Source organism: Lichenostomus cassidix, chromosome 4 (assembly GCF_008360975.1).
Source record: "Lichenostomus cassidix isolate B80296 chromosome 4, HeHo_3.0, whole genome shotgun sequence".
Taxonomy (NCBI): domain Eukaryota; kingdom Metazoa; phylum Chordata; class Aves; order Passeriformes; family Meliphagidae; genus Lichenostomus; species Lichenostomus cassidix.
The window spans coordinates 6291926-6316120 of NC_139484.1; the positions used below are offsets into that span (position 1 = coordinate 6291926).

Consider the following 24195-nt stretch of genomic DNA (forward strand, 5'->3'; position numbering starts at 1 on the left):
CCTTTTGACTCCAAATTCTCTGCTTTTATCGTGGATCACAGCCTTCAGCTAATACACTCAAGCACCCAAATATGCTGCTTTACAGAACATATCAGGATAAAGGACATGGAAGATTTTAAAGGCTATAAAATAGCTTTCAACAGCAACCAACACAAATTCTATCCATCACTGTAACCTCTCTGTTTTAGCAGTCCATTTTACTCTAAGACCTATGTAAGGTTATTTATTAACTATTAGCCAACAAACTGAGTTTCAGTCCAAAGGAGAACAGCCTTGATTTCAGGAGTACTTCTGAATATGAGTGATCTGTGGGTGGAACAATCTGTCTTCAGGAGATGAAGCTTTCAAGTTAGATAAGATTCTGCAGAGGTAATTAAATGAATCATCGAGAATACTCTCAGCTCTCACTTGGAATTGTCAAGATAAAGATGTAACATCAATATCCATTTTTTGTTCGTTGGAATTCTTTCCAGTCTTATTGGCAATCTTGGAAAGCAATCTGGGTCAACATTTGATGAAAAGTATACATTTTAGTAGATGTGTCCACCAAAAGTGAATGAAAGAAAGCAAGTAAAATTAATGATGGGAAGGGCACAGCTATCTTTTTTATACATGGAAACTATCTTAAGGATATTAACACATATGGCAAAAAGTAGTCTAATATCCACAAAATCACAAAAGGAGCAAAAGTTACTAGCATAATACAATAAAGCTTTTAGTACTGAAAAAGGGATTTTCCAGCACTGAGGAATTTTAGGCTATACAACCTTTGCCCTGGGTGGTCTTAGTTAGGTATGACAAATCAAAAAAATCTGCTTTCTCTATGCTTAAGAATTCTTAAACACTCTTTTCCTACTATATACAATTATGGAAGAAAAAATAACACATCTCTACAATTTTGTAACAATCCTGTTTCAAATCACTGCCTTTTTTTCTTTTTTGAAACATGTAAATATTAATGCTTCAGTAATAGCAGCTGTTATTGATAGATGAAAACATTTACAAGAAACATTCTTAAGCACGGTCAGTATATTACAGGCTATATCTCTAATTTGCATTTACTACTATAGTTTTTTTTTAAGGAAAACATTTAATTGGTTGGGCAAGTAATTTGTTTTTATAGCAACATAGAGAAGTGCTTTGAGATATTTGGATTTTATATTATAACTAAAAAGGGAATAAAACATTGGCAAGAGATGCACAAAATTGCTTTAATCTTTTATTTCCATATTTTCCAGCTTGCTGTGCCCTTTGCAGAGATCACAGTACCCAAATGCTATTTCTCATGTTGGGATGATTCACAGTAGGGAAGCACTTCCCTATATTATTTTCATCAAAAGAAGCTTACATCTGAATATTATCATTAGGCTGCTAATTTACACTTTGGTGAAAGGGTCAGAGGTATTTCATTTTTTTGATGATTTGATATTAGCTTGAAAGAGAATTTTTCATCGTTCTTGTAATTTACCACTGTAGTTTTGCCATCCAGTGCCACTAAATTATATATGTCTTATAAAACAAAACTCTGAAAGAATTAATTTTTCAAGGCATCAAGACTTTCAGATTTCAGAATAGCCTTTGTAACCATCACCAAAATGGAAAGTCTCATATCTCATATTGCATATCAAGCAATATCACCTTGGTATACTTGGCATTCAATGTTTATTCCAAATAGAAATGAAAGTAATCATACTTTCTATGTTAACATTCAAAAGCATTCAGTCTCTGTACCATAAAGGTAGCCTTCAGCCCTGTTCCTCCCTCCAAAATAAACTGAAATTCCTAACGGGGTGCATACCAGCAGTGGTTTTCCAAAAACCTGTAAAATATTACTGCTGAGAGCTACAAGTGACATAAGAATCATCATTCTGCTGAATTTTGACACTCTCTCATGAAGAAACCTATTCAATAAGGGGCTCTCATAAACTAAGGGTCAAATCCTTTTACTTGATGAATTGATTGATGATGGCAGCTGGTCATCCATGATCCAGCTCAAGCAAAGAGAGGATCTGAGTAAATATTTGCTGTGTGCTAAGGGAATTGTATCACACAAAAGTGCCATATGTGCTGACACTGAGCATAATGAGAATAAAGTATCATTTTACCCATCTAATTGACTTCAGGTCAAATCTCCCACCCTTGTAAATTGTCCTAGCTCTACTGGCTGTAAGAAAGGTATGGACAATGAGACCACTGCAGATAATCTGGTCCACAAATTCTCTAATACCGAAGAATGTTTATAGTCCAAATGGGGGTAATATCCTAATTGGGAATTTCAAGACTTTTGTTTGTTTCACTCAGGTAATTAATAATAGAAGAGAGGTAAGACAACAGTCTTTATAATCTGAACTTTTCAATATACTTTCACAGGTAAAGAGCTTAATGATATAGTTAAATATAACTGCTATTATGTCTAATACTCATTTATATTGCTAAGTGACATGAGAGATTGTCTGTTTAGAGTCCCCTAAGGTTTTACTAGGTTTGGGTGGATTCTGCCATGAGTTTTCTTTTTCCTCTTCTAAAACCAAGATGGAGTAAGAATGAGGATGAAAAGTGATATTTAATCAAAAATACAGGATTAATTCCCAGACAGATATCTTTCTTACTTACACAGTTATAGGAAGAGAAATGCAGTCAAACAAGAGAAAAAGCTCCTGAAGTACACAAAAGGTACTTCTGCTACCAGAAGCAAATATGACCCTCTGCTTAAACTGCAGGTAGCCCGAGCTTGGTACATTTCTCAAATGATCTTGCAAAGATTGTTTCAGCCCATGTCCTGTTAGCTCTCTTCCCACAAGGACCACATCTGGACTGAAGAGCCATGGGCCACTTGTCTTTTGGACGAGCATGTTTTTTCCTACCATATCTGGCTGATGTGAAGATGAACCCCTCACAGAGAACAGAAAGGGAGACAAAAGTGCCAAAGGATTTTATATTTTTCTTATTGTGAATGATTCAATATAAAAGAAAAAGAGCTGGCAAAGCCTCCGGGCTAGAATTCATGCTAGTTTTAAAACTGGTTTACCTCGCTTTTATTTTTTTTCTAAGTGGGAGATGTAGGGGGACATGGCTGGGTGTGCATATCTATGCCTGCCAATCATGACCATCATTCTTTTATCTCTGGGTCTTCCTTGGTTCATTTAAATGATCCCTTAGCTCAATCCCAGTGCTTCATTTCTTACAATCTCTGATTTCCTTCCTCCATTGCCTTCAATTTCTTCATCTTTCTTTCTGTAGCCTTGACCATGTGTTATTCTTCTTCCCTCACCTCCCACTCATCCCAAAATAAAGATTAACCCTATGACCCTAATCCTAGTGCCTGGCCCATGGAGAAAAGGTGGCATGTATTGACTGTTGGATATGTGTCATTTCTTTAATCTTGCCTTCAGGTCTGTACTTTTGCTGATGACATTGCAGTCCACTGTTAAGCCATTATATGTGATTAAAAAGCATATAATGCTGTGAGGGACAGCATTATTTGGATTTTCAGACAGTGGCTGCAGGTGCACTTTTTTCTTTCATTACACAGAATTGCTCAGTGCTGAAGTGGGACAATCAGCCAAGGAAAAGGGTACTTGTCTGGCTTGCCACTGTAAATAACATTGCAGCTCAAGGGGAAATCATACCAGTGAGAATGAGAGTATTCAGAAAGATAATTTTTGGGAGGAGTTCTAGGTGATAACTGGATCCCATAATTATATATTAAGGGATATGCACAAGCAAATTTAATCTCCTTTCTAGACATTAAAAAAATGCACTGCTTGCTTTTCATGTATTAAACTTGTCCCTCTGTTCACCTCCTCAGGAAGGCACAAGATAACCAGACATGCTTCTGGGTGCCAGAGACTGAAATGGCTATAGCTACGGTTCATGGCTTCAACATGCTTATGAAAGACTTTGTGACTACTGTGGCAAAACTGCAAGAAGAAGCTGTGACAACCTAAGCCCATGCATCCATCTATCCCCAAATATGGCTCCTGACTGGAACCTTGGATTGGGACTTAGGCCACCTGCCTGAGGCAGCTTGAGCCAAGAGCAAGGTGACACTGCTGAGATCAATTCCCTCAGGCCCAGGGACAAGGAAGCAAGGCTGAGGGAGAACAATGGATCCCCAAGCAAGCCGAGGGCAGCAGCTGTGCTGGAAATCAGCTCTGGCTGCCTTCAGGCTGGGGGAGGCCACAGCCCACAGCTCATCTGCTGAGGCCACGTTTGCTCACACTGCCCACAGCCAAGCAAGGGAGCAGCAGAGTTTGGGGCTGTGGGGAACCTCTGCTCAGAGGCACTGAACACCATCCTCCCTGACACCAACCGGCTCAGCTCCCAATGCCCCAGGCCAGGGAGGTCACATCCAGGGACATTGCCCTCAGGGGCAGCTGAGCAGAGTGACAATCCATCCCAGAGCCACATCCACAGGACATTGCCACCAGGGGCAGCTGAGCAGAGTGACAATCCATCCCAGAGCCACATCCAGGGGACATTGCCATCAGGGGCAGCTGAGCAGGGTGACAATCCATCCCAGAGCCCCAAAGCTGCCCACACTCTGCCAGGCCTTGCAGCAGAGCACTGCAGTGACACAAAGGGATGCAGCAGGTGACAGTCTGTGCTCAGAGCCTGTGGCCAGCTTGCTCCCTGCCAGGGGAGCTCCCTGGGCCTTCCCAGCTGCCCCAGTGGCTGTCACTGCACTGAGCTCCATGTTTGGGGGGACCTCAGCACCCTGAGGATCTGATGGAGAGAGAGAGAGCATCCATGGAACAGCACTGCGATCCTGCAGTACTGAGCTTTTCTACCTCATCTGTCCCTGTTACTGTCTTTCTCTCCCCCATCTCTTTATTTCTTTCTCTCTCTCCCTCTTTCTCTCTCTCTCTCTCTCTCTTTTATTGTTTAATAAAATCCATACCATTGACTTTCACTTATGGTCTTGTTTGCACCTTAATTGAGGCAGAGGCATTTCTATAAAAACAGTAATAGTTGGATCTTAACCCTGGGACACTGTAAATTCTGAAGAAAATGCAGACACATGCTTCATGTATCCAGAGCCTTGATTCATGGCAATGGCACTTCACCAGAATTGCCATATGTAAGATCAGAAATCTTTATGAATGTATCTGTGCCCTGTGTCAGAGAAGACTGGAAAAGCTTTTCCTTGGCCATAACAACCCAATGCAGAAACTCTTGCAAAAAAAAAAAAAGGCTTCTGGAAAATTTTAAGCTTGTTAAAGAGTATAGGATCTGGTTTAAGTGAGAGTTTAGTGACTATTTTGGAAGAAGTCAGTAAAGACTATGCTTGATGGCATGCATTAAAAAATATATTTGTATTTGTGCATTAAGATAAATAGCAGGAGAAAGATTTACAGGAATTTATACCCATAGGTTTAAATGACCCTGAGATTGTCTTATAGAACCAAAGACAACTGGAGCCAGAAAGACATTTGTCTATCTGATGTATGTGGTCATTTAAAACACCTATCATATTTGAAATGTTATATCTGACAAGTCTACTTGATCAAATGACTGTGTAAAAAAACTCACCTCAAATTGCTGACAGCATTCAAAATAAAGATGTCTGGATAAGGGTTAATAATAAACTGCTTCTTACCTGACATATAAGAAACTCTTTTTTAATATCCATCCTATTTGACAGGCTACAACTTTTCTGTCCCCTTACTCCCTAACTCTTCAAATTCCACTTTGTTCAAAAGCTAACACTGCTGCAATCACAGACTTGCTTTGTGTCTCTAGTGGTCAAATTCTTTTCCTTTATTGCATATTATGCCTGTTTCTTTACAGCATGAATTTGGCAGAGGATAATTTTGTTATCCAGTAGACAATCATGTTTCCTGAACATGCTCTCTGCAGTACAATATTACAAATATCCCTGTTAAGGAAAACCTTACACTCACCTTTGGTCCATTTTGTTAAATGAATTAAATAGGAATAAAGGCTCCAACTCCCCTCTGGAGAGCTATGATGGCTTTAACAGTTAGCAGTTAAAATATTTCATTAAACTAGTCTTGAACCTTTCAAGCTCATCTTAAAATAAGCCATTGTTATAAATACTAATTAAGTAATATATTTTGAGAGAAGGCTTTGGAAATGAGTATACAATTACCACAGAAGATAAATGGACAATTTACATTCAGCAGGAGGTGATGCTTGATGTTCCATTAAGAGACATTAAACTTCTTGGCTAATTGTGGGAATCAAGTGAAGGAAGAAAAATTTTTGTGAGCTCAATGGGACATTGATTAAGCCAAAATACTAAGATCTCCATTCCCAGTGTGGGTGAAGTATTTAATTTCAAGAAAAAGAGAGATTCTTTGCTTTATTCAGCTGGACTCCAATAGATTTAGCTGAATTTCAATAGATTAGAGTGAAAATATTCATTCTGATAAAGCTTCAAATTTAAATATAATTTCTTTTGTCCGTCTATATATTTTTAATAAATAGGAATAAAAAATACCCATAATCAGGAGCACTTTTTCTATTAAAAACTATGACATCAAACTTCTGCGCATGAGAGACATCATGTTGTTTTGTTTAATATAGAATCCTCTTTGTATTTTGTTGGTTGTATTTCTATACAAACACTTTACTGTAGTTTACTCTGAAGATATTTAGATACTAGAAATTCAATGCCTCTTTATACATGGCCACTGCATGAATGCTTCAAAATATATCTAGAAGACAGGACAATAGGAAATGTCCAGAAATGCCAATTTTCTAGTGTTTTCTTCTAACTGGGATATGTGAAATCAAGTATTCCAACCCCCAGAACATGGGGAATTGAATGAAAGGTAGAGCAGACATTATATCTTCAACTAGAAAAGAATATTTGTAGTGTCTTTAACTTCATCTGTCATTATATTTATACTTCGGGAAAACATTTTGTCTCCAAAATTTTAAGACCAGTTTCAAATTTAAGTCCTTAAATTGTTCTATTGTGGATGTTATGAGAAGCACGAATGAAAGTTTCATCTCCTTTGGAATGACTTTTCTTTCCACATCTTAAATAGTGGAAGAAAAACCAAACACTACAGAAAAGTACCTTGCTGAAAGGATGAGCAGAAAGCTTTTACAACTGGTAACAAAATGACTACAAGTTTGGTTTTTTGGATGAAATGTCAGAGAGGTCAAATTTATTTTGTAGAAGAAAGAGTGGATTGATGAAAAAGGAGTTCTTGCTTTCAACAAGTTTTCACCAAATGGATGCCCAAATGATACATTAGCATGACACCAGCAATAGTGGTGTCCATTTTAGAATAAGGTGTACATTAACTTTTTTTTTTGCCTTCTAGACTTCTCTTAAATTTCTGTGTGTGGGTAGATATATAACTCAAATATTTGAGCATGAAAAAGGCATCCAAGCATCATCCTTTTTTCTTAAATACATAGAGACAGAGCCCCACAAAATTTAGATTGTGAGTCAAGTAGAATGAGACATCAGAAACACCAGTCTTATTAGTACAATGCAAATTTTAGCTCCTTAAAATCAGGGAGGATCATTGGGTTTATTTCCCATACTAGGTACAGGAAACAGTCTGCAACTTGCAATTATAATAATGCCATAGCACCAATAGAAAAATAAAAAGACAGGAAAGGCCTGCACAGCCTGCACCTTTATTTTGACTTTCACTATCTGTGAAGATTGAAATTAGATGACCTCTTTCAAATCAAAAATCTCTCCTCTAGTGGGAATATTTTGCTCATTATATTGTTCTCATCATTTTTGAATTTCTGTATTTAACCAATACTGGTTGATGGCTGCCATAAATGTTACAAGAACTTCTTTTCATGTGAAATTTTACTTTCATCTTGAACGTGTTTAGATAATCCTTCCAAGAATCCCAGAAACACCCCAAATGGACACAAATATCAAAGACATAAATCTTCTTTGTCTCTAATTGAGGGAATATGCTGACCACAAACAAATCATATTCTGACAATCTATTAACTTGACAGAAATAATATTTTTTGAGGAAGATGTTCAAAACAGAATGACTTTGAAGATTCTGTCTCTGACCTCATTATATGAAAACAGCATATATTTCTCTGAGAGATTTTATCTTTCTGCCTGGTAATCATTCAGAATTACAATTTGCACTATCCACAGAAATGTAAATAGTGGAAAGCCTTGCTGCTCACAAAGCCAAGGATGTACAGTTTGACATTTTATTCCTTCTTAACTTGAAAAACTCCTGGAATATGACTTAGCAAGACTCACTTTTAAATGCTCAATACCTGAAACTTCCTGCAGTAGAAAATGCAGAGCTGGGAGAGCCTTTAACAGATCTATAGAGTGAAACAAGCTGTATGTCTTGGAGAAGCAAGAAAGATGGATTAATAATTACTTATTTTGGATACCTCACTGGTACAGAAAAGCAGAACTAAGACTGGAAGATTCTGGTGCTAATGGTGATGGTGGAAGCATTAATTGGTGTCAGTTGAGAGATGTAAATAAAGGATGCCAGAAAGAAATGCATTAGATTTGACTATTATCCTCATTTTAATTTATTAAATTGACTCAATTGTTGAGATTTTTGCCTTTTGAAGAAAACCCTAACAATAGCAATTTCCCTTTAAGGAGAGGAAAGCACTGCTATCACAATAAATGTTCATGTTACAGAAATAATGAGTTATAATATCTTTGTCTAAAATGCCTTCTTACTAACGAGTGACTGATCAAAAAAATATCTGAACCATGCTAGTTCCCTCTTTTGCTACTAAATTATTTGTTGCAGACATCATGTTCATTACAGAAGTTCTAATTTTTATAAAATCCTTCCCTAGGACATTCTCCTCATTACAGAAAACTCTTGTGGTAGCCATGTGGTTTAGTTATTTTTATGTTCTACAAAGACGAAGTATTTTCTCACACAAATATTTACTTTATTTATTTATTTTATTTTATTCATTTATTTACAAGTAAAGCAATTTATTTATATTCTATTTATTTTGGTTTTTTTTAGTTTCAATACACATAATTTCTTTCAAGAACATGAATTAATTACCCTTTCAAATCTCATTAAAATCCTTGTCGTGCCCAGTTTATGTACCAATAGTGGTTCTGTGGATTATATTCATAATGATTTACTAATTTTCTAAATACTTATATCACATGTGCTGCTGTAGATCTACTTCTATTTCTTTTTCAGGTACTTCTGTTTTAATCAGTGAATAAAAGACAGATTTTAAAACATGTCAATTTGGACACAAAACTATTATCAAAAAAATGGCAATTTCATTAATAGAAGAAAAAATAGCATTAAGGTTAAAGATACGTAAAATATACATAACAAATTTAAAATTAATTGCATATAAGATGTGAAATTATAGAATTTTTATTTTTTACCTAACAGATAAATGGTTTATTCCCATGAAAATTCAACATTGCAGCTTCCTTCTGAATGAAGAAGAGCAGCACTACAGCTTTTTTAAAAAAATATTTGGGACTCTTAAAATCAGTTAGCTATCATTACACAAGCAATTCAATTAAAGTAATCTTTTGAGATTTAATAACTATTTTCTGTAATGATCATAACTGTGAGAGAGGAAGACGCAAAGTGTTCAATTTTATTGCAGTGTTTACACTCCGGTTCACTCTGCTGCCCCATTAATTTATAAGCTGTATTTTCAAGACAGAAAAAAGGAAGCAAACTCAATTATAAACTATGCAGCACGAGGCATATTCTGTTTTATATTTATTCGGGTCTAATTTCAAATATAGAAAATGGGTTTTATATTCTTAAATATATCACACTAACCATTTAGGGTCAGAAAAAGCTATTTTATGTAAAGACTGAGATTAGATTTAGACCTATATTTCAACTACACTTCTTTGTGGACACTGTTGCAAGATCAGCACCCCAAGAAATCAGCTTGAGGAGAACCCATGTGTGAAAAGTATCCCCTGCAATCCTTAATACAGAGGTACAGAGCCTTTATGACAGACAAAGGTGGACTCTGGAGTAGTTCTGGCTCATTCTCCAGGAGGAAAGATGAAAATATTCATCTTATCTGTAGCAACTAATAGTTAGTGACCGGTTCATATGTCATCTAGTCCAGAGTCAACATCTTCCACGTGTTTGGGATGTATTTTTTCTCACAACTATATATGTAGAATAGCTACAGTTAGTAAAGAAAAATTTCCTTGCAGTCTCAATACTGTTCACAGCTTCCTATGAAGCACTGCTACCTGAATTTGCCTTTCCACCCCTCCTGCTATGCCCTTCTTTCCTCACCCTCTCGCTTTTCTTGTGCCTCCTTAAGCACAATACTCAAGTTCTCTACCATTTCTCTCTCCAGCCTTCACTTTCCCCCAGTGCTCTGTGCAGAGGTCAGATGGTGCTGATTGCTGAGGAGCCACTTGTGCTAAAGGTTATCCCAACCACACAAATCCACCCTCACTGGACACACAGCACCTGCTCTAGGCACTCTTGCAAGCAACTGCAGCAGCATCACAGGGCAAAGGCATCCCACAGACTGGCAGGCACCTCTGAGGCAGCCTCATCTTACTTTTGACAAACACCACAGTATGGACTAGACAGAGTCTGTGCTGCACAGAGACCTCTGGAACAGCATCATCCATCCCCAGAATGGTTTCAGGAAAGATGAGGAGGAAGGCTGATGAGAAGAACTGATAATTCATTCAGACAGGGAAAAAGCTCAAGAGGTTTGAATTCAGTAAAATATTTGAAAATCAGTTCCTACGCACTGGTCTGTGCAGCTGCAAGCTGGAACAGAGGGTCCAAAGCATGATGCACTCATATCAGGAAGCTCTGTGAGAGATCATCAATAAAAGCCTTTGATGTGATGCCTATTGCCAGGAGCTCACTTAAGTGACTCACTTTCATTCCAAATATCCAATAAAGGCTAGATTAGAGTTAGATGTAGATACAAGAAATTACAGCAATGATTTTTGAGTGCCTGCCAAACAAGAAATAACTGTAACTCAGAGAGGAGGCAACAGCAAAGAAATGTAAAATAAAGACTTCTCTCTATATTTTCTCATAGAAAAAATGGGAGGTGTGAAAAAACATGGTGTATGTTGAAAACAAACAAAACGAGCTGTTTCATCAGGCAGCATGTATTGCAGTGTAGAGCTCAATGCAGTTTTAGAAGCTGGCAGAGATTTAAAAAGCAGTTAGACAAACCAGCAGAACATTTCTCTAGAAAAGGGTGGTTAGGACAAAGCTGTCCTCTCTAGCTCCAGAAGCCTCAAAGAGGAGAGGCTATCCCATGAACATCATTGTGTGCTTGGCTTGTCCTTACAGGCTTCCTTAAACTTCTTGAACATTTGCTGTAGGAAACAGAATAGCCTAGAAGAAAGTCATTGATCCCATGTGCTGTTCTCGTGCTTTCAAAGTCAGTGAAATGAACTTCCTATGTTTTACACATTTGACAGTAACAACCTTATCATACAGCAAACAAGTCCAACAAGTAGTTAATAGCTCCTTGCCTATTTATATCACATTTTCTGAATGGACATTTTGGAGCACAGTGATATCCTGTGAGCAAATCACCCAGTTTAGCTGTCTGAGCTTATATAGTTTATGTAAAATCAGGGTTGATTTGGTGTCTTTATGGGACTGCTGATTTGCTTTTCATTTCAGAGCTATGATGGTACACAGTTTGCAAGGAAGGGAGACTCAAGACATCTTGTGCCTCATCCCTGCAGAAGAATGATCTGCAAAGGTAATAATAATCCTACCATCAAAAGAAAGGCAAAGGTACCAAAGAAGATCACAGGAGGATATCATCTTTATCACTAGGAAAAATATCTCATCTCCTATCATAGCAAGTGTAAGTCTAATACAATCCATGTGATTTCACTATCATTACCACAACAAAAACAAAACCAAGGAGTAGTAAGGAAATCTGATGTTTGCCAATTTTGCTAAAGTTGTCTTTCCCCCTAGACAACTCTTCAAACCTGTCAGCAAATAGCTAACAGCCCGTTTGAAGGACTCCAAATGCCTCACATGGGAGGGACTGGCAACCCCCTCAAAGCAGGCTGACTTCTATTGTATTGGCTTTCTTCACTTCTGAGAGAAAAAAAATGCAGCCTGTAGCCTTTGTAGAAATCAAAGGGGCATTGAATATCAGGGGTGCAACCCCAGCTAAATGGAAAGCAAAAGACATTGCATCTTGCCTTCTCAAACTAAGGGCAGGGAAGTCTTGCTCTTCTAATCATTATTTTCTAATAAGTCAACAATTTTTTGCTTGTTGACTTCTTTTAGAAGTTTCCTGAGTACCTCAGCTGGTTGTGTGAGCACTCACACAGTCCTTACAGACCCATGTGGCACATCAGGAAAGCAGATGAGAACCAAAATGGGCAGAAGATTGAGGCAAATCACCAGTAATGAATCTTGAGCATGCAATTTTACTTATCAAAGTTATCAAATCCTGGTGCTCCTGCATGGGGACAGAATGAAACAGTGCTCCTCACAATGGCAAAGGACATAAATGTGGCCTGGTGTGAGGCTTTGGGTTCTCTCAACAGTTACGTAGAATATCAGTGCCTCTAAGGAACCAATTATCAATCTTCTTAGTGTTCTTTAATGATTCATCTAAATAATATAATTTGTAATTTAATATTTCTTTTAATTTTGTGATCAAGTTACATAATGCACCCATCAAATCACAGTCAGGTGATTCTTCATTGATTTATGTACGTATTTTTCTATTCAAATTCTTGTTCATATGATAGCTCAATTAGTATATTTTAATATGAGGATGCATAAAACTCTGTTTTGCAAATTTTAGTTGTGAAGATCTATGTTTTGTTGATCCATTTTTTCTTTTAAGAGTTTCAATGGACTACAGCTTACAGGATGAGTTAACTGCTGACATTTTGCAAACCTTTATTTAACAGAATGCTTATTTCAGGATCTGGATGTCTCATGTTCTTGCTGAGCTGCATCTCTCACCAGCTGAACATACTTCACCAGGGGAGGTTTCCAGGACAAAGTTTCCTGTACTTTACCACACAAATGCATGCTCCAGATTAAATTGTATCTAGCTCTGATGAGGACAGACTTTGTAAAGCAAGACTGAGCTGAAAATTTAAACGCTAGCTCACAAATTCATAGATCACAAAATAGTTCTCATTAGAGCAGTTTCATTTTGTTCATTAGAAATGGATTCTACCATCCCTAAACCTGTAAAACCAAGAGAGATTTTACTTTTTGGTGCCTTTTTTCTTTTTTAATTTGTGGATGAGAATTTGTCTGTTAATGAAGACACTTTTTGCTTAGGGAACACATGAGACAGACCAACATGGTAGGAACAGCTACCAATACTTCAGTTCCATGTGCCATACAACTGGAAATAATTTCTTTCTCACATGACCTTTGTTTACACATAAGAAACTATTGCCTTTGCCCAGAACATGGAAAACAAAAAATCTGAAGTTGGAATGTCTTAACACCCCACACTCATCAGAAAGACCATTGCATCTGGTTCAGGACAAGCTTACATCTTCCAATTTTTAAGTAAATTATGAAGAATCACTGCAATAGAAAACTATGATTTCAAATGACAGTATCAATAGGTTTCAGGCACTTTCAGATTTCTGTAGTTTATTCATTTGGCTGAAATACTGATTCATAGTGTTCAAGAGATACTTTCTAAACTGTTGTCATGATCCAATTATTAAGGTTATTAGAAATGCCTCTGCCCAAATTCAGGTACAAACAAGGCCATATGCCAGTCAATAGCATGGGTTTTACTTGTTAGTAAATAAGAGAGAGAAAGAGGAGGGAGCAAAAAGAGAAGAGAGACAAAAGAAGAGAAAGAAATAGAAAACAGGTGGAGGGGACAGGAGAGTGAGAGACAGAATAAGGAAAATATCACCACTCCATGGATCCCAAAGATGTTCCCTTTATCCTCTCCAGCTGGTGTTATTGGTGGTCATGGTCCCCCCAAAAAGCATAAATCCCATAGGTTAATATACACTCAGGCCAGGTAGGAAAAACCCAGGCACCTCCCTGAGACACCCCCTCAGCTGCTCCTCACCTGAATGTGACCTTCTCTGGGCTGGGGTTTCTGTTTATATACTGTTTTATGTACATGGTGAAAAGCTGAATTTCTTAGAACAAATAGAAATGGCCTAATAGGAGCAAGCACTAGCAAGCACAAAGAGAAAAGGAGGATACTCCAAGAGGAAAATCCTCACTGTGTGACAAGTCTCCTTAGTAGAGATGATCTAATAAATAATTTCCAGAGGGAGGAACAGCTTCCACCTCTGAAGGAAGTCTGCAGAGCCTCAATTGGTACTTTATCAGATCAGAGAAAAGGCTCTGACTGACTTCTGTAACATATTTTGGAGTGCCTGTGGTTTTCTTTCCACATTCTAAATGAAGAGTCAGGAAATCTCTCTGCTTTTACCTTAACACTGGGACCAGACATGATCTCATGGAGACAGCACTTCTCTTTCTTGTGTGAGTACTATGCCTTGTATAATAGTGTAATTTAAAAAGGAAGCAAACTGTAAAATACCACCTTGCCTGTTCCTCCACCACGTCCCAAATCATCCTCATTCAGAGCCCCTGCAAGTGACTGCAGCTGGTTTGTGCATTTGGCAGACAACACTCTTACACAAGTCTCTGCACAGCCCTGCAGTGTACCTTCAGCTGGAACTGAACTTGGCTGTGACACTCACATGGGCTTATTCATATTTTGTAATTGTTCATATCAGTTGAACTGGGTAATTCAAAACTGCTAAACTTGTCAAGACAAAATCCTTTAAAAAATACATTGATATAAATTGTGCAGATATCTGTATGTATCTTCACAACATAGCTCTAGTTTCCAGTTCTACTAAATTCATCCCATTATTCTTTAGATAAAATTTATTACTGTCTTTTACTTTTGTTCAATAACCCTTGTGAGCAAAGTGTTTTCAAAACTGCTGAATTTTTACTCCACCCCAAAATCCTCATAATTGCAGAATATAAGAGAATAACCTAGAAACAAAGTCACAACACATGCTTACCCAAGCAAAGGTTCTGTCTTTTGACTTTGTTCTCTTAAACTCACGGTACTTCGAAATGCATCATAGAAATCTGAAACTAAAAGAATAAAAACGTAAGCCTTTTAAAGGTTGCCAATATCTTTGTGGTTCTATCTTTAAAACATATGCAATCTTTAAAGTGTCAGATTATCCTCCATCCCCCAGGCCCCAATTTATTTTATGCTTTTAACACAAGCTTCAAGAAGTGGATGATAACTCTTGTGTCAGTGCAAAAATCACATAGACAATTAGCAGGCAGATGACTTCACAACTTGTATCTTTTTTGGAGTTATTTTTAATTAGGTGATGCTCAGATGATGAAGTAGCACCATTTAATTAATTAGGCTTATATATCTTCCCCTAAACTATTTGTCTGCACGTCGAGAGAGCTATTAAGGCTCTTCAACAGCCCACCCCATCATTCCATGTTGAGGGGAGAAGGAGAGCAAGCCTTCCCGACAGAAGCAATTGGATGACGATATATTAAATGTAAATGGAATTCCATTTTTAGCACGCGGTCAGTGATGTATGAGCTCAGAACTCAACTCATGCTGCGTGAAAAACAGGAATGGCTGCAAATCAGCTGCACTACCAAATGGAAAATCTCAGAAGCAAGCACCACTACTGCTCGGCTCAGCTGATTTACATAAGGAAGAAAACACCTTTTCCTTTAGCAACTTGCATCTGTTTTGCTCAGCCTAACAGTAAAAATATTTCAACATTAAATATTTCAACCTTGGTGCCAAAGTCACTTGAAATAAAAACCACAGATGATGAAACAACAAAAGGAAATGGAAAGACTAAGGTCAAAAGAGGAGCCTACCCCATTTAAATAAATCAAACCACCATCTGGAAATAAAAGTCTCAGATAACACAGGGTTGATTTTAGAAAAGCTGAAAGGATAACTTATCTTGGTCAGAAAATTATAACCTAGATTCTGATCTTTAATAACTCAGCCTGAAAAAGTCATGTGCCCATATTTATTGTAATTTTTGTTCCAAATGGGCTAGAATCAGTTCATAACCTTTTTTTCTCTCAACAAATGAAGATTATTTTAAACCTTTAGGCAAAAGAATACTCATAATTCTTTATAATACTCAGTGTGAAGGCCTCCTTATTACCATTTCTCATTTTACTCTATGAAAGCTAATGATAATACCAAGTTTTCTCTTTTCTTTAAAGGTTACAAAACACAATGTCTAATGAATCCCCTTGGCTATTTTATATTTGACTATACCTAAATTTATCCCTATTTCAATGCAAAGCTTGAAAGATCCAAACGGAAATTCTCTCAAGTCAATTTTTAACTGAATTGCTGTCTTGCTTTTTCAGTGTAAAATGGATATCTTCACTCATCTTCAGAACAAAAAGTTTTTTCTCTCATCTTCTCCTAGTGCCTCCCCAAGATTCTACTAGAATCCAACCTCTAAATGAAGTTTATGGCCTTTGTATTTTCCTGTCATAAGTCATAATGTCCTATTTTTATTACTCTAATGTTGAATTACCTCACGACCTTTAATAGAGGGCATTGAGATGTCACATGGCCCATGAATAAGTATGAATTCAGAGTTTATTTTAGCACCTTGGAAAGGCAGAATGTCTCAAAATACTGGGCTGATGTAGGATATATGTCCCTGTGCAGTTCCCCAACAAGAAGATCATCACTTCCAGGCACTTGCAGTAATCAGTAACTTGCAGCACCAGTGATTGCTTAGTATTCAGAAGACATAATATGAGAGGAGCTAAAAGCCAACAATGGCAGCAATTGGAACATGAAAGTGCAAGTGAGACATTTTTTTTAGTATTTTCTAGGCTTTTACAAGGACTAGCTGTCATCTGGCACGATTTTCAAATTAAGTGATCAGGTTCTCTGTTGAAAATGCCACAGAGGAGGCAGACAATACTTGAAAATTGTTTTTTAAAGGAGCAGAAATAAGGTACCCACCTTTCAAAAATCTAGAAAGGAAAACGATTGAGGAAGGAGAACCCCCGTTGTACTGAGTGTTCTTACATCACTTTCTACAATTATATTGCAGCAGTCTGTTTCCATTACACCTCTTTTATGGGTTAAGGCACTGTGCAAACAAAAGCTTTATTGGAGGGCATCTATTTTAACATTTTTAAAGGGCTTTGCTATCTTTGTAGACCATCATTTTTGCTATCTGCACAGACTGAGAGCCCATTTTTCAGTTATACATGGTGCTTTCAATGTCATAAAAATGACTCATGCTGAGTCATGAGAAGTAACACAAAGAAATGTTGCACAGCAAAAAAAGGGGATACTAGAAAAAATGTTGATTTCTGAATTCTTACACTGCTTGACAAATAAAGCCCTATACTAAATGTAAGAAAGAAAAAAATTCTGTATTAAAATATCTTAAATTACTTAGGATAAATTGCTCGATGGAAAGTAGAAGTCAAATTTGAAGAAACTTTGTAAAAGCTGTGGAATATTCAGAACAAAATAGACTGTAATGGGTTGCATTCTGTTACATATAGGATTATCTAGAATTATTAGAAAATCAATTCTAAACTTGGTGAACAGCAAGAGATGGAGTCAGATCAAGAAAAATCTGAAATAGTTAAAGTTCTGATTTATTTAAAAATTATCCTTCCAATATCTGAATCAAATCTTTTATCTGTAAATTATAACATTAAAATAATCTCAGCTCAGACAGAATATTCTGTAACAGGAAGTTTTATATCTCCATAATTTATACTATATTTGTAGTTGTTGTGTACTTCATTTCACAAATTTAGTAGCTGTAGTTTCTCAGTTTTCATTTTTCTCTCCCTTTATATAATTTCACATTTTTTCCCCAGTTCAGTTCTCTGATCTGTGCCTTTCCATCCCTGCTTTCCTCTCTTCAATAATTAAATTCCTGCCTTCATGACTGAAGCATGACTATGCTTTTCATTAGTGCAACACTTTTAACTTTGCTTTTGTTGCAGATTCGTGAAATGCCTTTTGAAACCTCTCAAGATGACACACACTTGAAGAACAGATTAAAAGCAGAGGAAAATGAACAGTAATGAGCTCATTTTCAGAGAAAAGCTCTCATTAGCATGAGGTCTTTTTGATTTCTGAAAAAAACCCAAAGCAGTCCTGGCTGCAGCTCCTTCCCTTGCACTCAGGAAATGCCCTGGTTTTGGGGAGCAGCATGGAGACATGGGGAGGAAGAGGATCCAGTATTTTTTATTAGAATATCACTTTATCACTGAAAACCTCATTTAGCAGTGAATTAGGGAAAAGAGTTTTAGTGCTCCTGCTTTTCTTTGTTCCTTCCTGTTTTCAGAATTTGTTTTGAAGAATGGCATGGCAGAGGTTTGATTTTTGAGTTTGTTTTTTTTTTGAATCAACATTCACAGCAGGACAAAGAAGAGCTAATGTTTCTAGCCTGCTTGTGGAAAAGTCATGATCTCTCAAAAATTTCATTTGTGTGTTACTTCAGATCAGCCAAGGGTCTCATAGGTATTTTCCTTAATTTGGATGCAAGTGCAGTGCCTGCAGGATGTAGGTTGATTTTGGGTGCCTCCTTTATTTTTCATTTAGTTGAGAAATTATATCTTGGATTTAAAAAAAGCTTTCCAGTGAAAGCTGTTCCAAGACATACATTTTTATTATTTGGCAAAAAAAGAAGAAAAAGAAAACAAATAATATGGTGAAGTAGTTTTCACCCACATTTCCATTCAACCAGCTTTTCCAGACTTTGCATGGAAGATTATTCAGTTGTCTTTCAATATATGTCTAAAGACACGTATAAACTACATTCATAACATTTTAATGACAAAGAAAAGTGTTGAATCTTATCTCCCACTCATTTACATTGCTAAAACCCAGGAATTACCCCAGTTTGGGGAAAAAAATGTGACTGAAATGTCTCTTTAATTAAATTAATTAGATTACAGTTTTTCATTAAAAGATCATGTATATCATAAACAACAACAATGTGAAATTTTTCCCTGATTATGATTAAAATTATGATTCCTGGCATTGTGAACAAATTATGGACCACAGTATGAATTCATACAAGTTGAGAGGATTAGTCTCAAGCATATGAAAAGAAGCTGCCATATTTTCCTCTCAGCTTGCCTACACAATCCCTGTTAGACTGCTAATTATTGCAAAATTAGTGCATCACTCCTAAAACAGCCACCTAAAACTGCTGAAAAAGAATCACATCAGAAGTAAAATAACATTGACAAATGCACACTTTCCTTTTACCCACGTAGTAGCACATCCAAAAAATGCACTAATTTGCACTTTTGTGGGCTATTCTCTGAAATAATTATTGCATCTACCACTTTTTCTTCTATTATCCAAACTCACTGTCCTAAGAGGCAGTGAAGGTTGATTACCTTACTCTTATTCTTGTTTATTATCAAATAATTTACTGTTTGTTCATTATTATATGCTTCTTAAAAATACCACTGGATGTATAGTATACAACAAATAAAAACGTGCAATTTTTATTTTCTGAGAACACAAGTGGCAGACATTTGCAAAACTAGCTTTATTAGTCCCCAAAAAGTACTATTTTACAAATTCCAGTTATTTCTTATTAACATTGCTCTCAATATTTAACCATGCAACCAAAGCATGAAAATTCATAAAATAGAAAGTTAATGTAAAGGTCAGTAGGCTATCAGAAGAAAGAGTGACCTTTGATACTGGAAATCACTGGAGGTTTATCCTACTCTGCATAGATACATTATGCAGTGGTGTACTCAAGACATTTTAATTCTAAGTACGTGGGGGTTTTAAAAAAAGAGAAGGCACATGTGAAAGTACATATCCATATAAATCTTTTATATCATTGTGAAACTACTGAAATGAAACACACTGATGAACAAGACTAAATTTTCCAACAGAAGAAGGAATTGCAAAAATGAAGTTTAATGTTTTATGAAATATAGTGAATATTTTTCTACCATTTTATCAGTCTCCTATGGAAAGCTGACTTGAAGAAAGAGAATCTTCAGGATTTTGCCCCAAGCACAACATCTTCAAGAACCAAATGAAGAATAGGATTTTACTATATATCACTGCAAATATACACTTTGTTCACTTGTTAATTACTTCCCCTTATCTTCATTCTCACTTAAATTAAAATGAAACATTTTTATAAAGCACAAAATTGAAGTAACATCATGTGTTACTCAGTTGAGGTCAGTGTAATTTCCCACACCAGTTTATTACCAGTAGCTTCCCATTGCTTAGTCAAGAAGCAGAGATAGAATATATCATTTTGTGTCTCCACTGCCCCGATTTTGAAAGACAAGGTGACTAGGAAAACCTCCAGCTACATCACTAGGTATATCTAAATAGTTGTGTGTTGTCCGAAATCACAATTTTTTAGGAATCCTTGGTTTCTATGCATTTTTTTTTGTAATGTGTATTTTTACATTGTTATGATGGTACACATATTTAAAGAGGTTTCAAAATATGTTTTCAATTTTGACATATCATATAAATAGGGATTGCATATTACTAACTATTGCTGACAGTGACAGCACAGCAATCAAATTATGTTTTATGAAATGTTAAGATAAAAAGAGTATTGGGAAGATAAAAAGAGTATTGGTGAGATAAAAAGGGTATTGGTACAGTTTCTTTAAAAATACAAGTGAGTCCTTCAAACCTCCTACCTCATTCATTCCAAGCCATAGAAAGCAGAATTCAATTATTCAGATTTAGTCAACCCCTTTTTGGCTTTCAGCAGGTATGTGGAGTTTAGAAAACAAAGCAACTATGGATGGATATATAGGACAACAAAATACTCTTAGGAAGAGCAGAAAAAGATTTGCTCCCTCAGAAATGTTCATGCAACTTCTTTGTGGAAAATACAGTAAATCATCAAATTAACTTCCATTATCATCATAAGAACCAGCACTTCAATTTTTTCCTTAAGATTTTCAAAATGTGAATGAACTTGAAGGACAACATGAAAACCATGAATGGAGTGGCTGGAATAAAACTCATGCCAGTGCATCCTACAGTACCAAGGAGTCCTGACCTAACCTTTAATCTTTTATATAAAATGAACCTGATCATCAGTTGCCTTCAGTGAATAATTCACACATTCTGCAGTTCTTTCAGAGGAAGGAAAGGTTTTTCTCAGAAATTATTCTAACATGTAAAAATCAGTGAATTCAATTACAGAGCAATCAAGTCCTTTCAAAACTGCACTCAAAACTTCCGTGAAGAAACATGTCAGATCAATCTGCCCATGTTCAAACAAGGTCAAGAAATTCAGTATCACGAGACTGCTATTTCCTGACTGCTGGTTCAGGTTAAAAAAAAAAAAAAACATTTTACCAAAGCAGTGACACCAGGACTAGCCAGACTCAGGTTATGGAAACTGTTAGTTTGCTGGCCACTTTCACTATGCATTTTTGCTGCACCACATCAGTGAGTCTTCTTGGGTGCTGAACATATCACAAGGTCCATTTGTTTTACTCTGAGTGCTCTCTCCCTGTCCATCTTTTCTCAAATCTCTGCCATTTCTCCTGGTTCAATCAAATTTAGTACCTAAATGTGAGTGGGGGAATTTTGAAGATTTTACCATGCACGTATCAAAAATTTCATTCCTGCCTCATTTTAAGATATGAATACATATAAAAAAGATTTATTGCTGCCATTGACTTCAGTAGCATAAATTATGCATTGAAGCTTTAATCAGAAAAATTATTTGAGTGAAACCCTGGAAAATAATTTTTAAAAATCCTAACACATTTCAATGGGGGAATGTTTTTTTTTTTCTTTTTTTTTGTTTTTTTTTTACTCAATGGGTGTATTCATTTTGAATGGAAAAAACAAACAAACAAAAACACCAAACAAAAATAATCTATAGCACCAGACCCCAGCAGACCATTTTTCTCTTAAGGAAGGGAACATCCCTTTTGCAGGAAAAAAGAAATCCCAAGCACCCTATTTTGATTCCAAACCCAGAAACATCCTGTTAAATTCTTCTACCAGATCTTATGCCAGATGGATATTTTTTTCTCCAGGCTTTAGACATCAGACTGCAATCTTTTCTCTTACCAGCAGAGAGCAATGTAATTAAGCTGTTTATAAAAGGCTTTTCAAGGCAATTGCTGCCTAAGGTCCTCCAGAATGCCTCAAGTTTTGTTGCTGCTTTGGCCTTGGGTGCCCATGCTGACTGTTTTAATATTAAAACTCCTATTGATCTTATAAAGGTTCACACTGTTTATTTCTGTTTTACTGCCCAAAATGCATGGGTACATTCTCAATGCCTGAAAATATGCCTCTGGAAAAGCAAGACAAAACTCTCTTTGCTGCCATACCTTTCTTGGCCTCAGTCCCCTGTCTGAACATAAGTTTAGTTATGGTATGCCTCACACCCATTAAAAATCTGCACATTAATAAATAGTTTTAAAAAGAGTCTCAGAGGTACCTCTTGAATTAATGGGCAAATTGGAAGGAAATCAATTGAAAGTACATGATAAATGTAATTTAGTTCTCTTTATGGCTTTGCTATTCACTCACATTCATCTGTGCAGTCAGACACTCGCATGCATATGAAATGAAACCTCACTTTAGCAGTAACTGCAGGGAAAGCTGCACTGAGAACACACAGAAAACATTATTTTACAGTATGCAACTTTATGTGTCACGAGAGCCCCTTAAATGTTTGTACAGATTATCCCAACGATAAGGCAGCATGGTTTTATTTGCTGAAGTCTAGATAAATTCAGACACCTAGGAGTTTTTAGAAAGATAACCAAGGCTCAGAAGAACAGAACAGCCATCTGTCAGATTTCATAAAATCTCACAATACTACAAACTGTATTAGTTTCATAATTCATGAAGGAGCAATATCCCCTGCTGAGATTATAACCAGTCAAGACAACACCAAAACCAACTAGTAAATCTGTCAGTGGGAGTTCCCTCTCCTTCTTGACTGTAAGGAGAAAAAAGTACAAAACAGTTGGAAAATAAATTGAAAGTATGATCGGCACAGAATAAAAGATTCCATAAGCTGATTGCAAAAAAGTAGCTTTATTTATTTTTTGTCTCATTTACAAGAGTTACATGTGTATGGAAACAGTAAACACAAAGTGACAATTCATTTCTCTGCACCTATACACAGATTCCATAAAGGCAAGAAGAGGAGTCACGCCAAAAACAATTCATTGCAGTGCTAAAAGGGAAATATAAATGTTTGAGTCTCTTTTCCTCATTGTTTTTCTGGCAAAGCATTTGGTGTCTTCACTGTGTAGGAAATGGTAACAGCATTTTCTGTGCACCTGAATAGTTGTTGATGGTTTGGCCAGGAAGAGGAGATTGCAAGTTCTGCCATGAGTCAAATGTTCACAATAAAAGGCACTCCTTGCCTGCTTATTCTGCAGAGAAAAAGTAGCTTATGCCTTATTAATATATCCATAGCTATATGCAGATGTATATACTGTAATAAACAGAATTCACAGTTCAGCTGAGAGTTTTCAATGGTAGTGTAATATAACCAATAAACAGGAAAATACATCAGGAAACCAACATTATTAGAAAACAGAAAAACCTTTTGCACAAAAAGCATGTTTTCTAGTAGACTACAAAAATCCGAGGGTGAGCATACTGGTACATTACAGGACACATGAAACCACACAGGAAACAGCATCCTCTGTCTCTTTGCATTTCCAATTCATTTCCTCCTAAGCCTCAGGAGAAAGGCTTAGAAAGAAAAGACTGCTATCATCTGCTTCTGTTTCACTCCTTTGCAGCTCACAGAGTCTAACTTCCCCTTGCAACTAGAAAATAGCTTCTTTATTTCCACAGAAATAGCTATTATAGGAGGCAAGAATTCTTCCATACCCCTTTTATCTGTCATGTACTGCTGGCTTTTGTTCACAGGAAGTCAGAAAGGATCAGTTAACTTGGTACCTTAGAAGTTCATAGTGGGGAAAAAAATTCATTTTCTTTTACTGGAGAGTGACTGACAAGAAGACAAAATTACCAAAATGTTTATCAGAGTACCTCTATACAACAGGAGTAATGATGCCTGAGAGTTAAAAAGTTTTTGTCATTTGAGAAATAGTGAAGCACAGGATGGAATGGTTAAGTTTCTATTCTTGCAGGCTGTGTAAAGGTGCCACAGCTTAAACAAATAACTGAGAGAAAGAAAACCAAGATTGATTTAAATCATCCTTTTTGTGGACAAGA

At 36.5% G+C, this 24195-nt stretch overlaps 1 long non-coding RNA gene across 1 annotated transcript in view; it reads right to left on the bottom strand.

Annotated features, from left to right (window-relative positions):
- LOC146437740 (uncharacterized) overlaps positions 1 to 24195 on the bottom strand; it is a 227862-nt gene that overhangs the window by 34740 nt on the left and 168927 nt on the right. The gene's annotated exons all lie outside the window — the stretch shown is intronic.